Genomic DNA, 18,142 nt, shown 5'->3' with positions numbered 1-18,142 from the left:
ATGCTGTCCAGGTTCATTTTTTTAATCATGATTTTCAGGTAGTACATTAATACTTAAATTATCTCTCTTGGACCTGTTTTCCAAGTAAGTTGTTTTTCAGTGAGGTATTTTACATTTTCTATTTTTTCATTCTATTTTGTTTGACTGATTCTTGATATCTCACAGAGTGATTAGCTTAATTGTCCAAACCCTAATTTTTAGGGAATTATTTTCTTCAGTTGAATTTTGAGTCTTCCCTCCTATTTGGCCAATTCTACTTGGCTGGCGGGGAGGGAGGGGGTGTTCCTTTGGAAGTTTTTTAGTAAGAAATATAGCAAAGAGACTAACTCCAGAGGCTTTCCCCTACTCCATCTCCCCCCCACTGCATGATATCACACACACATATGTATGGGTATTCATGTAGGTCTGTGTATGTGTGTGTACATTTCTGTGCCTGTGTAGATGTATCTAGGCCCAGTTTGGCCATGGGTGTCTAAGAACTTTTCTTCTTTCTTCCACTAATCTCCCACAGGGTCCACAGCCTCTGGATTCTGGAGACATTCAGGGCTTTTGTTATTGCTAGATCTCCTCCTGCCATCACCACCACTCCCATCCCCAATATGCATGGCCATCTAGGAGAACCAAACCAGAGAGAGATAAAAGGTCAATCCCATGAAGGCCATGCAGGCTTTCCACACAATGGGCAGGAAGACCAGCAGACCCAGCATACATAGACATTGGCCAAGAGCCTTCTGCAACTGGCCCGGGAATTCCCAGAGGCCTACCCTCCCACTCTTGGACAATGTCAGAAGGCTTCTTTCCTGGAATGCTACTGGACAAGAGGTGGTTTCTTCCTGGAAGCAGTAAGAAGGCCCTTCAGCCTTGATAGCACTGCTTTGATCACATTCTTTCTCTGAATCCACTGACTTCTTTTCAGGGGCTGCACAGGAGGGGGACCACAAATAGCCAGACCTCAGCATTTCCTCTTCTTCTGGATCCTGACTAAGTCCATTTTTTACCAAGACAAAGCCTGGATGCTGTCCTGCAAGCCACATGCCAGTGACAATGCCAGAAGGGGATTCTTTCAGGGTGTCTCTCTCTCTCTCTGACTGCTCCTTTGCACCAGAATATAACTCCACCTCCTCAAGCTCACCACCCCATTCTTCAGCATCTTTAAAGAGCTCCACCACATCCTTTACACTTTGCATCAAATAGTGCTCTCCATTAGAGAGCTGTTCAAGGCTCTCTCTGACCCCATTCATTTAAGGAAGACATCTTGGTCAGAGTCAGGGATAGGATTCCCTCACTCCCCATCAGCCAGCTTTCTGTCCCTCAAGCACCTCATATGAGTGAGGTAGAACTTTTCCAGCTCCAAAGCCACACTTTCCCCAGTTTGGGCACTCTACTGGGTGACCCTGAGGAAGCAGGTGACTCACAGGACTTGAGCAATCCTCAGTCTGAAATGAGAGGACGCCCTGGGCTCCTCACTGATCTGGCACCAAGTTCAGCACAGAAGGGGGAAATTTCAATGGTGGGGGATTTCAGGGATGCCAGGAACATCTCAGACACATACAGAGCCTTTGTTTTCTGGAGAGCTAGATACCATGACATCTGAGACCAGTATTATCTATGGCCCTGCCTGGAGTGGCAGAGGAGTTACTAATATGCTCCCTGACCCCTGTCCCCTTCATCAGGGCATTCCACCGAAGAGACAGGGTCATCCACATTCTCTCTTCTGAGTTCCTGCTCAGCCTGTCTATGTCCAAAAGGTTTCATACAGCTCTTCAGCTATTTCATCTCCATCTACCAAAAGAGGTGCTTTGCTGTTGGCAAGTGACACAAGAAGCCCTGGGAAGCTCAGCCCCTTAGCCTGAGGTCTCTTTCTGTATACCATGCAGTCTTGGGCTGAGGTCTCCTTCTGTATACCACTGTATACTTCTTGCCCTGGTTGTTGGCCCAGTAGGTGACCCCCAGTATCTGGTAGCACTCCACGAAGTTTATGTAGGCACCATCCTGAACCTGGGCATCAGTACTGGTGGGATCAAAAGGCAGTTGGAAGGCAAAGCAGACTATTTGCCCCCCATCCTCAGGGAAGCTCTTCATGCCCCACACATAGTGGGCTATGTAGTCACTGAAGGTCAGCTAGCCATCATCGTGGGTGGCATACATATGCATGGCCTTGTGTAAAGAACTGGAATGAGGCCCCACAGCACTGGCACTCAACCAGGTGCCCAGGGCTACTGATGAGGGAGAGGGGTGCAGTCAGTCCTCCAACTCCACCCTGGAGCCCCACAGGTACTCCAGTCCACAGAGTAGCACAAAGCCAGGCAGCAGATAAAAGGGAGGCCTGGGGGTGAAGTGGGGGGCTCCTGCAGGTGACACATTGTCATTGTCCCCTTCCCCAGTCCCTGCAGCCCCAGGGCTGGTAGCACCTCAGGTGGGCCATGGGTATTCAGATCCTCCTGAGGGGCTGCACTGCAGGACCTTCCTGAGGGGCTGTGCTGCCAGACCCTGGCTCCTCCTCTGCCCTGAGGCTGCCCTACATGGGGCTGTCCAGCTCCTCAGCAGCTTGACTGTGGCCTGGGCTCTGGGGGCACCCTGGCCAGGTTGAGTTGAGGAAAAGATATTTTTTCTAGATCATCTCCAGTCTTCCTGAGGAATATCAGGTCACTAGATTCACATGGCTCTGGAGGAAAAATGAGGCTGGTGACCTTGCACAGCCCTCCCTCACTCAAAACAAAGTAAAGTGCAAGTCATGTCATCATTTCTTTGATGGCATGGTCTTCTTTGGCAACAAAGGATGAACACAACATATTCCTTTCTATCCCCATTCAATTTTCCTTGGAGGCCTTTCATATCTAACTTCTCTAAAATTCTATTCACCTATTTAACTTCTTTCTTGTTTATTTTGTGGTTAGATTTATCTAATCCTCAGAGGGGGGGTTGAGGGCCCATACTAGTGTAGTTTTACTCTCTATTTCTTCCTGTAACTCACTTAACTTTTTCTCTAGGACTTTGAATGCTATATCACTTGGTACATATATATTTAGTATTGATGTTACTTCATAGTCTATGGTAACTTTTGGCAAGATGTAGCTTCTTTCATTGTCTCTTTTAAATAGATCACCTTTTGCCTTTGCTTTGTCTGAGATCAGGATTGCTATCCCTATCTTTTTTTTAATTTCAGCTAAAGCATAATATATTCTGCTCCAGCCTTTTATCTTAATTCTGTGTGTACCTCTTTTCTTCAAATGTGTTTTTTGAAAACAGCATATTGTTTTAATCCTAACAGACATATAGTTCTTAAGAATTATAAGTATTTTCCCATGTAGGGATATGACATGATTGTTTTCCCCTTTCCTCTTTACTTTTTTTTGCTTCTCTTGAATCTTGTATTTGAAAATCAGATGTTCTATTTAGCTCTGGATTTTTCATCAGGGAAGTTTGAAAGTCCCCTGTTTCCTTAAATGTTCATGTTTTCTCCTAAAAGATTATCCTTAATTTGGGGGCAATTGATTCTTGGTTGTAATCCAAGCTCTTTTGCTTTCTGGAATATTATATCCCAAGCCCTCTGATACTTTAAATCAGAAGCTGCTAAGTCCTGTGTAATGTTGACTGGTGCCCATTGATATTTGCAGTATTTTCTTCAGTTACCTTTTGTATCTCGTTTTCCATTTGGCCAATTCTAGTTTTAAGGAGTTGGTTTTTTCAGTATATTTTTTCCCCTTTTGGCCAATTCTATTTTTTAGGAAGTTGTACTCTTCAGTCATTATGTCTGTGCTATTGACTTTTTTCAAGCTATTGACTCTTTTTTCATAATTCTCCTACATACTCTCATTACTTTTACCATTTATTCTTCTTTCTCTCTTACTTGATTTTTAAAATAGTTTTTGAGCTCTTCCAAGAGGAATTTTTGGACTTGAGACCAATATGTATTCTTCTTTGAGGTTGTACATGTAGGCATTTTGATATTGTTGTCCTCTTCTGAGTTTGCATTTTGATCTTCCCAGTCATCATAGTAGCTATCTATGGTCTGGGCTCTTTTTTGTTTTTTGCTCATTTTTAGTTGATCTCTGCCCCTGGAGTACCGGGGGCACTATCCCAAATTTCTTACATGGAGGATGAAGAATCTGCTCACTGGAATTTTTTGGGAGGGGGCCTCACATGCTGGCAGCTTATCCACTGCTCTGGTATGGTCCAGCCAAATCACACATATTATGCCCTGGATGCTAGTGCTGGCAGATCACCTGCAGTGCTGGGTCTAGAGGAGTCACAGCTTGTCTGCTGTGCCACTCACCAGTTGATCCAGAACTGGGGGACCTTGGTTGTTGATCTGTACTGTGGTTAAGAAAAGCTACCAGGCAGTTATGAGTTGCATGGCCACAAGTGTTCACTTGCTATCATATTAAAAGTTTGTGCTCACTCTTCTCATGGATGATATCTGTAACTAAGAAAAATTAGACCCCAGATTCATGATAAGGCATGTTTTGCTTTACTTTCCTAAGCTAATTAAATCTATTGTCTGATGGTTAATGGACCAAACTTCGTTGGAGATAATGAGCTATAATATTAGGAGTAGGTAGAGACAGGATATTCTTCTTGAAACCTGAGTTAGCAATGAACTTCCAGAAACCCAACAAAATCCCAACAATATCACCAATATACTATCTGTCCACAAGAAGTTCCTATTGAATGGGGTAAATGGTATAGGATGTTCATTAATAGCTATAATTAAAAAACAAAATGATTGAAGCAAAGGATACATTTAGTCAAAGTATTCCAGGAAATCTTAAGAAAGAGAACACTTTCAATGCAATATTGAGAATCTTTGGGTTTTTCTCAATTTTTCCAAAATTTATTCATTCTTTCATTTAAGTAAGACACAACAGCTGTTAACTTTGGGAAGCAGAAAAGTATCTAAAACACCATTTGTGAAGGGTAGAGTGAAAGAAAAGATGATGGACTGAGAGTTAGGAATTTTGGGATCAAATAATCACTGATCTGTCATTTGACTTTGGGCAATTCCCTTTTCCTCCTTGGATCTCAGCCCCCACCTCCATTAAGTGAATGGATGTGATGAGATAATAATCCTTTAATGTCTAGGACAGTGTTGAGTACATAGGGGACAAGTTCATTGGAAAGATGACTGGATTAAAGTCAAAGGGGTTTCATTCAAATTTCATGGTTATTACTTTCAACCTGTATGATGTTGGGGCAAGTCAATTAACAGCATTTCCCTGTGTTTCCTCATATGTGAAATGAATGAGTTTGGACTAGATAATTTCTATAATTCCTTCCAGTTCTAAATTTATAAACCCATGATCTCAAAAGTCCTTCCCAGTTGTGGGAAAAATATACAAAAACCATCTGAATCTACTAATCATTGCAATTAGGTGGTATAGTCAATAGAGGACTGGAGTCATGAAGTTCAAATCCACTCTTAAGTGCATACTATCTGTATATCCTTGACAAGTCATTTAACTCGTGTCTGACTCAAGTATAAAATGGGAATAGTAATGGCACCTGCCTAGCATAATTATGGAGATAGTTAGATATTTGTAAAGTGTTTACCATAGTATATAGCAGACATTTAATAAACACTTACTTGCTTTCCCTCTCCCATCTTTCCCAAATATCCTATCCAGACTTATCTCTTCTGCCCTCTGCCAGTCATATGGGGAAACAGAAAAAGGAGAAAGAAAGTCTCCAGGCTTGTTCCACTGTTAGGCTAGGCAGTCTCTTTGTTTAATTGAGTTTAAAAAAAACAACAATGCTCAGGTCAAGAACAGAAGAAGGGTAAAGCCAGTGACAGTGTTCTCTTTGACTTCTGGGAACCTACACCTTAAAACAGTGCAAAGAATTCTGACTTTCAAGTCAGAGGAATTAAAATGCAACAACTCACACAATCTCTATAACCTTGGGCAAATCACTTCATCTTGATTTGTACAACTGTAAAAGGAGGAAGGCTGGAACAAAAGGTGTCTTGGTTCTGGATCTTTGAAGTACTTTTGTCAGGACAGAACTCTGATCTCTGGCCTTCACAGGGAGCCAGTTTAAAGTGGCAGATACTGTTATCACTGCTCCACCAACACCCACTGTCTATATGGGATGATCAGGGAGGCATGAAAGAAAAGAAGGGACAGAGGTTGAGAACCTAGAGAAAGAGCTATTCCTCCCAACAACAACAAAAATAACAACAAAACAACCAAAAAAAAAACCCAACATAGATCCATTCCTATCATTAACTCCTCCCCAATGTCTTCTTCTCCACTGATCCACAGGGTCTTTGAAACTTAAAGAAAAATTAATCATTTCATTTTTACACTTTTATTTCAACATTTATTCCTTCCTCCTTGGAATTGGGATCTCTCCACCCTAGTCCCTCTTTTCAGCCCCCTTTCAGGAGCTGTCTTCCCCCTTTATGAAATGAGATAAAATTTGCAAATGCCTAGCACGATGCCTGACACCTAGTAGATGCTTTAAAAAAATGCTTGTTCTTTCCTTTACTCCCTCCTATCCATTAGAATGTAATCTAGAGAACCAATCCTTGTAACAAACAATAAAACAGAAAAAGGAAAGGGTAGGTCAGCAAAACTAACCAAAACAGCCACCATTTCTGACAGTGCATGTGGCATTCCACAACTGTAGACTGCTATCTCTCTGAAAGAGAGGAGAGGAATACATTTTCTTCCCTCTTTTCTGTGACCTGGCTTTTATTTCTGTTCTTTCCATTTCCATCGTTGGAATCATGCTTTATCTTATTTTCCTGTTTCTGTTTATTTCATACTACGTCAGTTTCTATTAGTCATCTGATGCTTTTCTGTACTCTTCCACTTCATGATTTCTTATGAGGCAATCAGTAAACACATGCCTCTGGACCCCGCTATACTCAGACTCACTCAGTCACATAGCTCAGGAGAAGAAGGCTCAGAGTCCAACCCCTCATTGTGCTAAGGAGGAAATGCAATTTATAGAGATCCTTTTATCTCCACCTGCCTGCTCTCTCCTGCTGCCTTGGAGGGCTGGCATCCAGAGGTCAGGGACAAGTCTATGCCTATTCTCTTCCCTCTCTCTGTCTCCCACTGAACCTCAGCCTAGCAAATAGAACTCAGTAAGTGTTGACTAGTGATGGCCCATCCAGAGCAGTGTCTAGTTCTCTTCAAATGCTGGTCAGAGCCTAGTTGTGCAGGACTTGAAAAGCTAAATAGAGGAATTTCTATTTTATCCTGGAGACAATAGCAAAACATTGGATTGATTAAGTAGGGCACTTAGGTGTCACAATGGACAATGTGCTGGGCCTGGAATCAGGACAACTCATCATCCTGAGTTCAAATCTGGCTTTAAACATTTACTAGCTATGTAACTCTTGGCAAGTTACTTTACCTTGCTTGCTTCCTCAACTGTAAATAAAGTGAGCTGGAGAAGGAAATGGTAAGCCACTCTAGTGTCTTTGCCAAGAAAACCTCAAATGGAGTTGTGAAGAGTCAGTCATCACAGAAATATCTGAATAACAACGACTAATTAACTAGGAGAGTCACATGATCAAATTATACTTAAGGAAAATTACTTTGGCAATAGTGTGTAGGATGGTTGGAATGGGGAAGACTTGAGGCAGAGAAACCCCAAGAAGCTGAGAGGTGATGAAGGTCTGAACTAGACTGGTACTAATGAGCAGACAGAAAGGACTAGATGGGAGAGACAGGAAGATAAAAACTGAGATTTGGCAAGCAATTGGATAGGAAAGGTGAGAGAAAAGAGTTGAAGAGGAGGTGGGAACGGCAATTTCTGCAGAAATTAGGGATTTTGGAAGAGGGAAGATAAAAGACCCCCATGAATAAGATAAGAGAGATGAATAGAAAGGTAGAGACCTTCTTTCTGTCCTTGGTTTGTGGCCAAGAAGGCAGGTGATAGCTGCTACCTTCAGACACTCCATATTTTAATCAAAGATGAAAAAGAGAGGAAGAAAAAGTTAGAAGGAATGGGGCCTGCACCAAATGGCTTGGATTTGTGTGCACCTTTGTGCCTTTATGGGGGTCTCATGTGTGCTGGGAGGGAGATCATGAGAGGGGCAGTGTATTTGTGTCTAGTTGGGATGGGGTAATACTGTTGTCTATCTCCTTTCTCCTATCTGGAGATCTGTGCATTTCTTCTGTAGTACAGCTAGGGTTAAGAAAGCACTAGTGGATATAGGTGGAGAGAAGAGGAGAAGTAGTAGGGAGTGACTGTAAGTGGGTAGAAGCTGTTAATATGCGGGGTGTCAGGTTGGAAGCAGAGAGGAAAGAAAGTTGCCCTTTGTATATGGGGTTTAGTGGGTCATGAGCCTGATGGGTGCAGAGAACATGGGTGTCTAAAGGGCTCTATATTTGAGTGGAGCTGAGTGCCTTGGTGACTATGGAGATGGGGTAGAGAAGAAATGATCCATTTTTAAAGGGTTGTAAATCGAGGGCTTGGAGGTGAGCTAGTTTTAGGGAGGTTAAGATAGTCCAGGAAGCCCCAAAGGAAAGTTTTGGGAGTATGTGAGTACACTTGTGTCTGACCCTGTTCAGTGACTGGAAGAGAGCTGTAGCTACAGCCAGCCTGGAGGTACTAGGGCCAAAGTACTGGACTGCAGGAATTTAGGTCTCCATCACAACCCCTAACCAAGCTCTATCTTCTACCTCCTTTCTTCTGCAACCTTGACCCTTTGTGCCTTCCCCTACCTAGGTTCTCCCTCTCAGTAACCCCTCCAACCCCCTCAGTCTTAGCTCCACCTGGCTTAGAGCCCTACCTAAATTATTCGTTAACCCTTGCCCCTGCCCTTCAGCTCCACCCCACCCCAATCCCCTGAACCACTTTCCTAGAGTCTCTCCCTTGTCTTTGTAGTTTCCTTCTCTAAACTTGCTGCCCTTCCTCTGACCAGGGTCCTAATGACCTTTCTTTTGGCCCTACCTCTTCTTCCTACCACTTCACAATACAGATTTTTCTATTGTTCCAGAGTCCCGTACAAAACTTTCAGTACTGCCTCTCTGGCTCCTTATCCTATGCCACCCCAGGCATTGACTCTGTATCTTTTTCTCCAGAAGCTGCTCCTGAGAGGGAAAGAAAGGGAGGTTTGATACAACTTATCCTGCCTTTTTTTCAGGAGTCATCCTTCTACCTAGACAGCAAAGAATCATAAACTTAAACCCCATGAGGGGGGTAGCCAAAAGGGGGGGTCTGCCTCCCCCAATATCTGTCCTGCTGTCTTTATTGCTCCATTGCCCATTCCCTTAGTGTTTCAAGACCCTTCCTTTAGGGGCTGTTCCAAGGCAAAAACACAGTCACAGCTTCGCCTCCCCCTTCAGCTCTGATACCACAAGGGTATCAGCTTGGTCTTATTCTGTTTCTGCTGGGGGTAAAAGTCTGTGATTCTCCCAGCACATGATATCGCTCACCACACATACACAAAGACTGGCCCTCTCCCCAGCTTCACAAGCTTCTTCTGTCTTACTCTTATGGTTTCTAAATTACACACATACACACAACACAACACAATACACACACCAGCATCACAGATTCCAATACCACAAATACACATCTCTTTTCACCTTTGTGTGACACCCAGAGAAGAAAGTCACTTGTTTATTATTGCCCAGGTACCAAGCCAGGACCCAGGGTTTGAACATCACCTGCCCTCTTACAGAGTGATACTTTGAGACTGATGAGGTTTCCCATAGTTAGTTGCAGGTGCAGGCTTCCAGGGCTCCTAGACCACATCCCTGCCTTTCCTACCTTTCCCTCTTCCACCCCTGCAGCTAAGGAAGATATGTATATGTGTTCCTCCATTCTTCTCTTTCCTTGTTCCATCCCCCGTTTCCTGATATCATTGCTAGAGAAAATTTGTGTGTATGAGAGATGGAAAGAGAGAGAGAGAGAGAGAGAGAGAGAGAGAGAGAGAGAGAGAACATCATGCTTCCTAGAAAGAAGCAGACAGAAGACATTTCATATAATAGGCTCTTAGTAAATGTCAATTGCAATGAGAGAATCTTGGTAATACTACTGAGGAGAGAAGGCCACAGCTTAGGTAAGTTGTTGAAGCTGAGCGTAAAAAGAACTTGCCTATCTATGAACCCTGCTCTTCTAGGGTAGTGCTCAAGCTTCCAGGCTTCCCAGATAGGAAATATCTTAAGAACCACCATAAAGCAGCCTCCTACAAACCTGGGCCATAGATAACAGTAATTATGATCTGGCCTTTTTAAGGTGTGCAAAGTCCTTAACTCATAGCTCCCTACCCAGGGAGGTAAAGGCCGCAATTATTGTCCCCTATTTTGCAGCCTATGAGACAGAGTCTGGAAAGATTAATTATCTTGCCCAGGGTGACACAGCTAGGAAGTATCTTGGGTAGAATCTGAACACTGTTCTTTCTGATTCCAAGTACAGCATGTAGTTTGACTAATGCAGAGTACAGAGGCATATTACCTCAGAGTTAAATCCTGGAAGTTATATCTCTTTAATGCAGTTCAAGATTAGATTTGAATTTTGGGAATTTGGAGGGAGGGTTTGGTTGCCAATTCGCACAGATGAGTTATTAAAGAGCTTGCAATTGACTTAAAAGCCCAGGAATAAACATTTATTTATAGGCAACTACTATGTGCCAGGTACTTTGCAAATATTATCTTATTTGATCCTAACAACAACCCTGGGAGATGAGTGCTGTCCTTATCCTCATTTTATAGTTGAGGAAACTGAGGCAGACAGAGGCTAAATGACTTGCTCAGGACCACATAGCCAGTAAATGTCTGAGGACAGATTTGAACTCAGGTCATTCTGACTCCCAGTCCAGTACACTACTTCAATACATAACTGTTATCTAACCATGTCTCCCCCATCCTATATGTGTAGAGCGTTGGGGGACAGGGTAGGGCAGGGAATTCAGGTATAAGACTGCCCTTATTAAATTCCATCTTATTGGACATAGCCCATTTCTCCAGCCTGTTAAGATATTTTTGGATCCTGATTTTCATCTATGGTGTTAGCTACCCATCTAGCTTTGGATCATCTGAATAGTTGAGAAGTGTTCCCTCTAGGCTTTTATCCAACTACATAGTAAATACCTTCTTTCATTCTAGTACTATACAAATAGTCAGCCAAAAACCCATAGGAAATAGGAAAGGAGGCTGCCTCCTTATTTGTCTATTCTGTCACTGACTTCACCATTTTAAAACATAATGTCAGAGCTGGGAGGGCTCTAGATCATTAACAAAAATAACAGAACTTGAAGGTAAAGAAATGGCAGGAATAATGAATTTACTAAGGAACTTGATTTGCCTGAGCTCCCTTATTATTCAGGAGAAGATGAAATAGCCTGGGAATCAAAATCAACCAATCAGGAGGTAGAATGAATATTACTCTAGTTTGACACAACAGTGTTCCTTTGCAGTGTCCACTGGGTGACCTCGGAACACCTCTGCTGGGCCAAGCCTGATCTAAAGCAAGAAAGTCCTACATCATCATGAAGCAGATCACCAAGCCTTAGACTAAACACTTCACAGGCTGGGTAGCTCACTATCTGCTGGAGCTATTTGATTCTTCTGATTAATGGTTATCTCAATTAATTGGGGCATAGTATCTGCCTGAGCAAAGAGAACCAAGGCAGAGTTCAAATGTAAAACCTGGAAGCTTTTATTGGGCGAGTATAGTACATGGATGCACGAAGAACAGAAAAGGACTGGGAGTTTAGAGAGTGGTTTATATGGTTTTACAACAAAGGGAGCCAGGAAAATAGGAAGAATACTGGTTACCTGGAACCAGAATGTTGTGCAAGCTCTGTATAGTTGGGGTCATTATGTATCAGTTTGATCTAGCCCTCTGGTTGCTGGATCCTCATCTAGGCCACACCCTTTACTCTAGCTATCTCACATGGCTCTGTCCTGGACCCTCTTCTTCCTCTGACCTATTACCCTTGGTGATATCCTCAGGTCCCAAGGCCATCTCTATGTTTTTAATCTGGAGAAAATTTCAAGCTCTCAAGATTTTCCTTTACAAAAGAGTTAAAAGAACACCTTAGGGAGAACAAAGTGTGAGTGGAGATAAATAAGAATAAGGGCACAACCAGGATCTTCCTGGGACAATTTGAGAAGATCTGAAGAAAAATCATAGGAGGAGGTTTGGTCTCTGTGAAGAGTAAACACCTCCAGGCTAGGATCCATTTTAAGAATAAGCTACAAGTCCTGAGGTTAGTTGGTTTGAGAGGCTGCCTTGGTGCCAGTCACAGGAGCTTTCACCACCACTACCCCCACAGTGGGGGGAGTTGGACTTTGAGCCCAGAAAGATTAAGAGAACCTCTGCTGATGAGGAACACCAGACCCAGCTGCGCTGCAAAAGAGCTGTGAGGGCAAGAAAGATCCAGCACATGCCTGGTGCATACAGAAGCCTCTGGGTGTGGGAACTTACAGAAGGTTGGAGATTTGACTTTGGTTCCAGGCTGGAGGGGAGAACTGAAGATCTGGGACAAGAGGCATCATTTTTCATACCTCAGGGGTAGAGGTGATTACAAAAATTGAGCTATTACCACAAAAAATGCACAAGCAAAGGAGGAAGAATCCAACCATGGAAAGCTATTATGGGAATAGAGATGACTAGGGTTCATCTTCAGAGGAGGGTATTGAAGTAAAGAAACCCCCAAAGAGCAATGTCAAATGGTCACCTGTCCAAAAAGAATTCATAGAAGATCTTTAAAAATTCTTTAAAAACCAAAAGACAGAGATGGAGGAAAAACTAAAGAAAAAATAAGAATAATCCAAGAAAAACTAGAAGCTTATGAAAGGAAAGCTAACCAATTAGAAAAGGAAATCCAGAATCTTAAGGAAGAAAATGAGACCTTGAAAATTAGAATTGGGCAGTGAAACCAACAAAATTATAAGAGGTCAAGAAATAATTAACCAAAATATGAATAATTAAAAAATAGAAGAGAAAGTGAAACATCTTAAAAGATGAGACAATAGATCAAAATGAGAAAATGTGAAAATAATTGAACCAACTGAAAGTTATGATCAAAAAAAGAATCTTGATACAATAACACAAGAAATAATTAAAGGAAATTGTCCTGAAGTATTACAAGAGGGAAAAGTAGAAATAGAAAAAATCCATAGATTGCCACTTAAAAGAGATTCTATGAGGAAAACTCATAGGAATATTATAGTCAAATTCCAAAACTCTCAGCCCAAGGATAAAATATTAAAAGCACCAAGACTAAAACAATTTAAATATGGTGGTACCACAATTAGACTCACACAAGACCTAGCAGCAGAGAAAATAAAGAACTGCAGGTCTTGGAACATTCTATATCAAAAAGCAAAGGAACTGGAGCTCCAGCTGCAAATATAATACCCTGCAAGGTTAAGTATTTTCCTCAGTGAAAAAAAAGTAGACATTTGATAAACTCTCAGACTTTTAAGACTTTGTTTAAAAAAATCTTGCACTTACAGCAGCACTCTTTGTAGTTGCCAAAAACTGGAAGTCAAGGGGATATCCATCAATTGGGGAATGGCTGAATAAATTATGGTATATGAATGTAATGGAGTACTATTGCACCATAAGAAATGATGAACAAGAAGACTTCAGAGAGGCTTGGAAGGACTTATATGATCTGATGCTGAGTGAAAGGAGCAGAACCAGAAGAACTTTGTGCACAGCAACGACCACAGTGTGTGAGAGTTTTTTCTGGTAGACTTGGAATTTCGTAATAACGTAAGAACTTATTAAAAAAAAAATCCCAATGGTGGTTTTCTAAGGCAAAAATGCCTTCCACACTCAGAGAAAGAAATATGGAAGTCATTCATAGAATGCAGCAGATCATGTTTGTGTGTGTGTGTGTGTTTTTGTGTTTCATGTTTTGATTTGTTATATGATTTCTTCCATTTATTTTAGTTCTACTACATAGCATGACTATAGTGAAAATGTACTCAATAGGAAAGTATATGTAGAATCTATACAGAATTGTATGCAGTCATGGGGAAGGAGGGGGGTAGTGGAGGGTAGGTGTGTGTGGGGGTAAAATCTTAATTTTATGGCAGTGATTATTAAACATTAAAAAATAATAATAAAAAAATAAAATTTAAAAAAAATAAAATAAAAATAATTTTAAAAAATCCTGCACTTAATAGATTTAACATACAAGAACCAAGAGAAAGTTAAGGAACATACCAAAGACTGATTACGAGGGATTCATAAGGACAGATTGTTTACTGTCTACATATATATATATATATATATATATATATATATATATATATATATATATATATATATATATATATATATATAAAATGCAACATGTATGTCTAAGATTCTTATTAATTGGTTAGCTCATAAGTAAAACTGGGGAAAATCTGAGTAGGATATGAATTTTAAAAGTAAAACCATTTAGGAACAGCTAAAAAGTAATTGTTCTACACAAATGGGGTGCAAGAGGAAGAATGGATACAGAGGAATTAGATGGGGGAGGATGGCTGGTAGTTCTGGTAACCTACTTTCATTGGATTTAATAGGGAAAATACATATATATTTAGAAAAGTATAAAAGTATTCTAAATTCAGAAAAAATAAAGTGATAGAGACATAGGGAGGGGGAGAGGACAAGGGAGAGATCTTTAGAGGAGAGGGGGAGGGAAAAGTTAAAAAGGTGTATAGAAGGGTATTTATATTTAAGGGAATGGGAGGATAGGAGAGAGATCCTTGAATGGGGTAGGCAAGTAATAGGAGGGTAAGGTAGTGGGTTAAGTAGAGGAGACAGGAGGGATAGAAAACAAGAGATATGCTCAAACATAGAAAAGGTCAGGAGTAGAATAAGTTTGGGAAAGTATGTCTATGTATGTATGTATATATGTGTATGTGTATGTATATATCTACAGCTATGGAGAAATATATCTAAACTTTATTGTAGCCTTTGGGGGAGGGGGAACAAAGTAAAAAAGTGCACAGAAGAGAACAAAAGAATTCACAAAGAAGCAAAGTAAAGATGGACAATTTTAAAGACAAGTATTATTTATCATATAGGCTTTCTTGAAATGAAAATTTATTCTTACATAATTTGAATCCACTCTTATGTTCTGCTGTGCACATGATCTGCTTTTCTTCTCTTTTAGCTTTGTATTTAAGTTCCAATATTTAAATTTATGATATGTTTTGACTTCTTTTCTTCTATTCTGTATTTGTGTGCTGGTGTTTTAATTTAAATAAAATTTTAAAACAAAACAGACTAGGCCAAATGGTAAAAGGTACAAAAATTCAATGAAGAATGCTTTCAAAAGTAGAACTAGCCAGATGGAAAAGGAGGTACAAAAGTTCATTGAAGAAAATAACTTCTTAAAAATGAGAACTGAGTAAGTGAAAGCTAATGACTTTATGAGAAATAAAAAAAAATAAAATAAAAGAAAGTCAAAAGAAGGAAGGCATAGAAAACAATGTGAAACGTTGCAAAAAGAACTGACCTGCAAAATAGATCCAGGAGAGATAATTCAAAAACTATCAAATTATCAAGGAAAACCACCTTGATATTTTAGAACCAGAGGATAAAATAGAAACTGAAAGAATCCACTGAGCACCTCCTGAAAGTGATCCCAAAATGAAAACATATCAGGAATATTATAGCCAAATTTCAGAGTTCCCAGGTCAAGGAGAAAGTATTGCAAGCAACCAGAAAGAAGCAACTCAAGTATATTGAACCACAACCAGGTTAACACAAGATTTAGCAGTTTCTACGTTAAAAGATTGGAGGGCTTGTATTATGATATTCCAGGGGGCAAAGGAGGTAGAATTACAATCAAGAATCACCTACCCAGCAAAACTGAGCATAATCCTCAGGGGGAAAATGGATATTTAATGAGAGAGACACTTTCAAGCACTCTTGGTGATAAGACCAGAGCTGAATAGAAAATTTGACTTTCAGATAAAAGACTCAAGAGAAGCATCAAAAGGTAAACAGAAAAGAGAAATCATAAGGGACTTAATAAGTTTTAACTGTTTACATTCCTACATGGGAAAACAGTATTTGTAACTGATAAGACCTTTCTCATTAGTAAACTAGTTAGACGGACTATATATGGACAGAGGGCACAAGTGTACATTGAATATGAAGGGATGATATTTAAAAAATAAAATTAAGGGGTGAGAGAAGAATGTGCTGAGAGATGGAGAAAGGGAGAGGTAGAATTGGACAAATTATATTACATAAAAGAGGTAAGAAAAAAGCTTTTACAGTGGAGGGGGAAAAAGGAGTTGAGGCTCAGTGAGTGAACCTTACTGTCGTGTGTGTGTGTGTGTGTGTGTGTGTGTGTTCGTCCTTCATTTCCGAAGAAGACCATGCCATCAGAGAAATGATGACATGACTTGCACTTGACTTTGCTTTGAATGAGGGAGGGCTGTGCAGATCACCAGCCTCATTTCTCCAAAGTCATCTGAATCCAGTGACCAGATATTCATCAAGATGACTGGAGATGACACAGTATGAGGCAATTTGGGTTAAGTGACTTGCCCAAGGTCACACAGCTAGTGAGTGGCAAGTGTCTGAGGTGAGATTTGAACTCAGGTCCTCCTGACTCCTGCACTGGTGCCTTATCCACTGCACCACCTAACTGCCCTACCTTACTGTTACATACACACTCAATAGGATATAGAAATCTATCTTACGCTTCAGAAATGTAGGAGGGGAAGAGGGGGTGATAGAAGGGAGGGCAGGTCAGAAGTAAAATGCTTTTGAGGAGGGACAGGATGGAAGGAGAGAGAGGGGGGCAGAGCCCAGATGGTGGAATAGAAGTAGGGACCAGCTAAAGCACTCCCCCCAAACCTCTTTAATAACCTGTCAAAAATGACACTAAACATATTCTAGAGCAACAAAAGCCACAAAATGACAGACTGAAGCAAATTGCCAACCTAAGACAATCTGGAAGATTGATGGGAAGGGTCTATCAAACCAGACTGGGAGCAGAGTGCAATTTGGCATAGGTCTCCCCAGTGCAAACCCAGTGAGAGCACACCTTAGGGGACTGAATTGTGGGCAGCTGCTGTATATTCCAGACTTCTAAACCCACAAATGCTAAAGATAATTTCAAAGGTCAGTGGGAATGGTCTCTCACCTGGTTAAGAGGAGAGATTGGTCTGGCCCCAGCCCCGTGGCAGCTGCAGCCATGGCTGAAGTGGAGGCTGCTTCTGGAGACCTCCACTTAACAAAGCCCAAAAGTCAAGTAATAGGCTGGGTAAATGAGAAAAAGGGGGTAAAAAAGCAGACCATAAATTCTTACTTTCTCAGTGAAGTGGTATTTTCTTACGTCACTGGTGATGAGGAAGATCAAAACATACAGTCAGAAGAAGACAAAGACAAAGCTCCTGCATTGAAAGCCTCTAAGGAAAATATGAATTGGTCCTGGACATGGAAGAGCTCAAAAAGAATTTTGAAAATCAAGTAAGAGAGGTGGAGGAAAAATTGGGAAGAGAAATGAGAGAGATGCAAGAAAATCATGAAAAGTGGGTCAACACCTTGCTAAAGGAGACCCAAAAAAATGCTGAAGAAAATAACACCTTGAAAAACAAGCTAACTCAATTGGCAAAAGAGGTCCAAAAAGCCAATCAGCAGAAGAATGCTTTAAAAACCAGAATTAGCCAAATGGAAAAGGAGGTTCAAAAGCTCACTGAAGAAAATAGGTCTTTAAAAATTAGAATGGAATATATGGAAGCTAAAGACTTTATGAGAAACCAAGAAATTACAAAACAAAACCAAAAGAATGAAAAAATGGAAGATAATGTGAAATATCTTATTGGAAAAACAACTGACCTAAGAAATAGATCTGGGAGAGACAATTTAAAAATTATAGGACTACCTGAAAGCCATGATCAAAAAAAGAGCCTAGACATCATCTTTCATGAAATCATCAAGGAAAACTGCCCTGATATTCTAGAACCAGAGGGAAAAATAAATATTGAAAGAATCCACAGATCACCTCTTGAAAGAGATCTGAAAGAGAAACTCCGAGGAATATAGTAGTCAAATTCCAAATTTCCCAGATCAAGGAAAAAAATATTACAAGCAGACAGAAAAAATCAGTTTGAGTATTGTGAAAATATAATCAGGACAACACAGGATTTGGCAGCTTCTATATGAAGGGATCACAGGGCTTAGAATATGATATTCCAGAAGTCAAAGGAACTGG

At 40.7% G+C, this 18,142-nt stretch overlaps 1 pseudogene; it reads right to left on the bottom strand.

Moving 5' to 3' along the window:
* Positions 1-611: 611 nt before the first annotated feature.
* On the bottom strand, positions 612-17,124 carry LOC140502185 (protein phosphatase 1 regulatory subunit 3F-like; annotated as a pseudogene).
* Positions 17,125-18,142: the final 1,018 nt, after the last annotated feature.

Source organism: Notamacropus eugenii, chromosome 4, assembly GCF_028372415.1.
Source record: "Notamacropus eugenii isolate mMacEug1 chromosome 4, mMacEug1.pri_v2, whole genome shotgun sequence".
In the NCBI taxonomy this organism is placed as follows: Eukaryota; Metazoa; Chordata; class Mammalia; order Diprotodontia; family Macropodidae; genus Notamacropus; species Notamacropus eugenii.
Note: the sequence above shows the minus strand (reverse complement) of the source record. Positions and strands in the feature narration are given on the sequence as shown.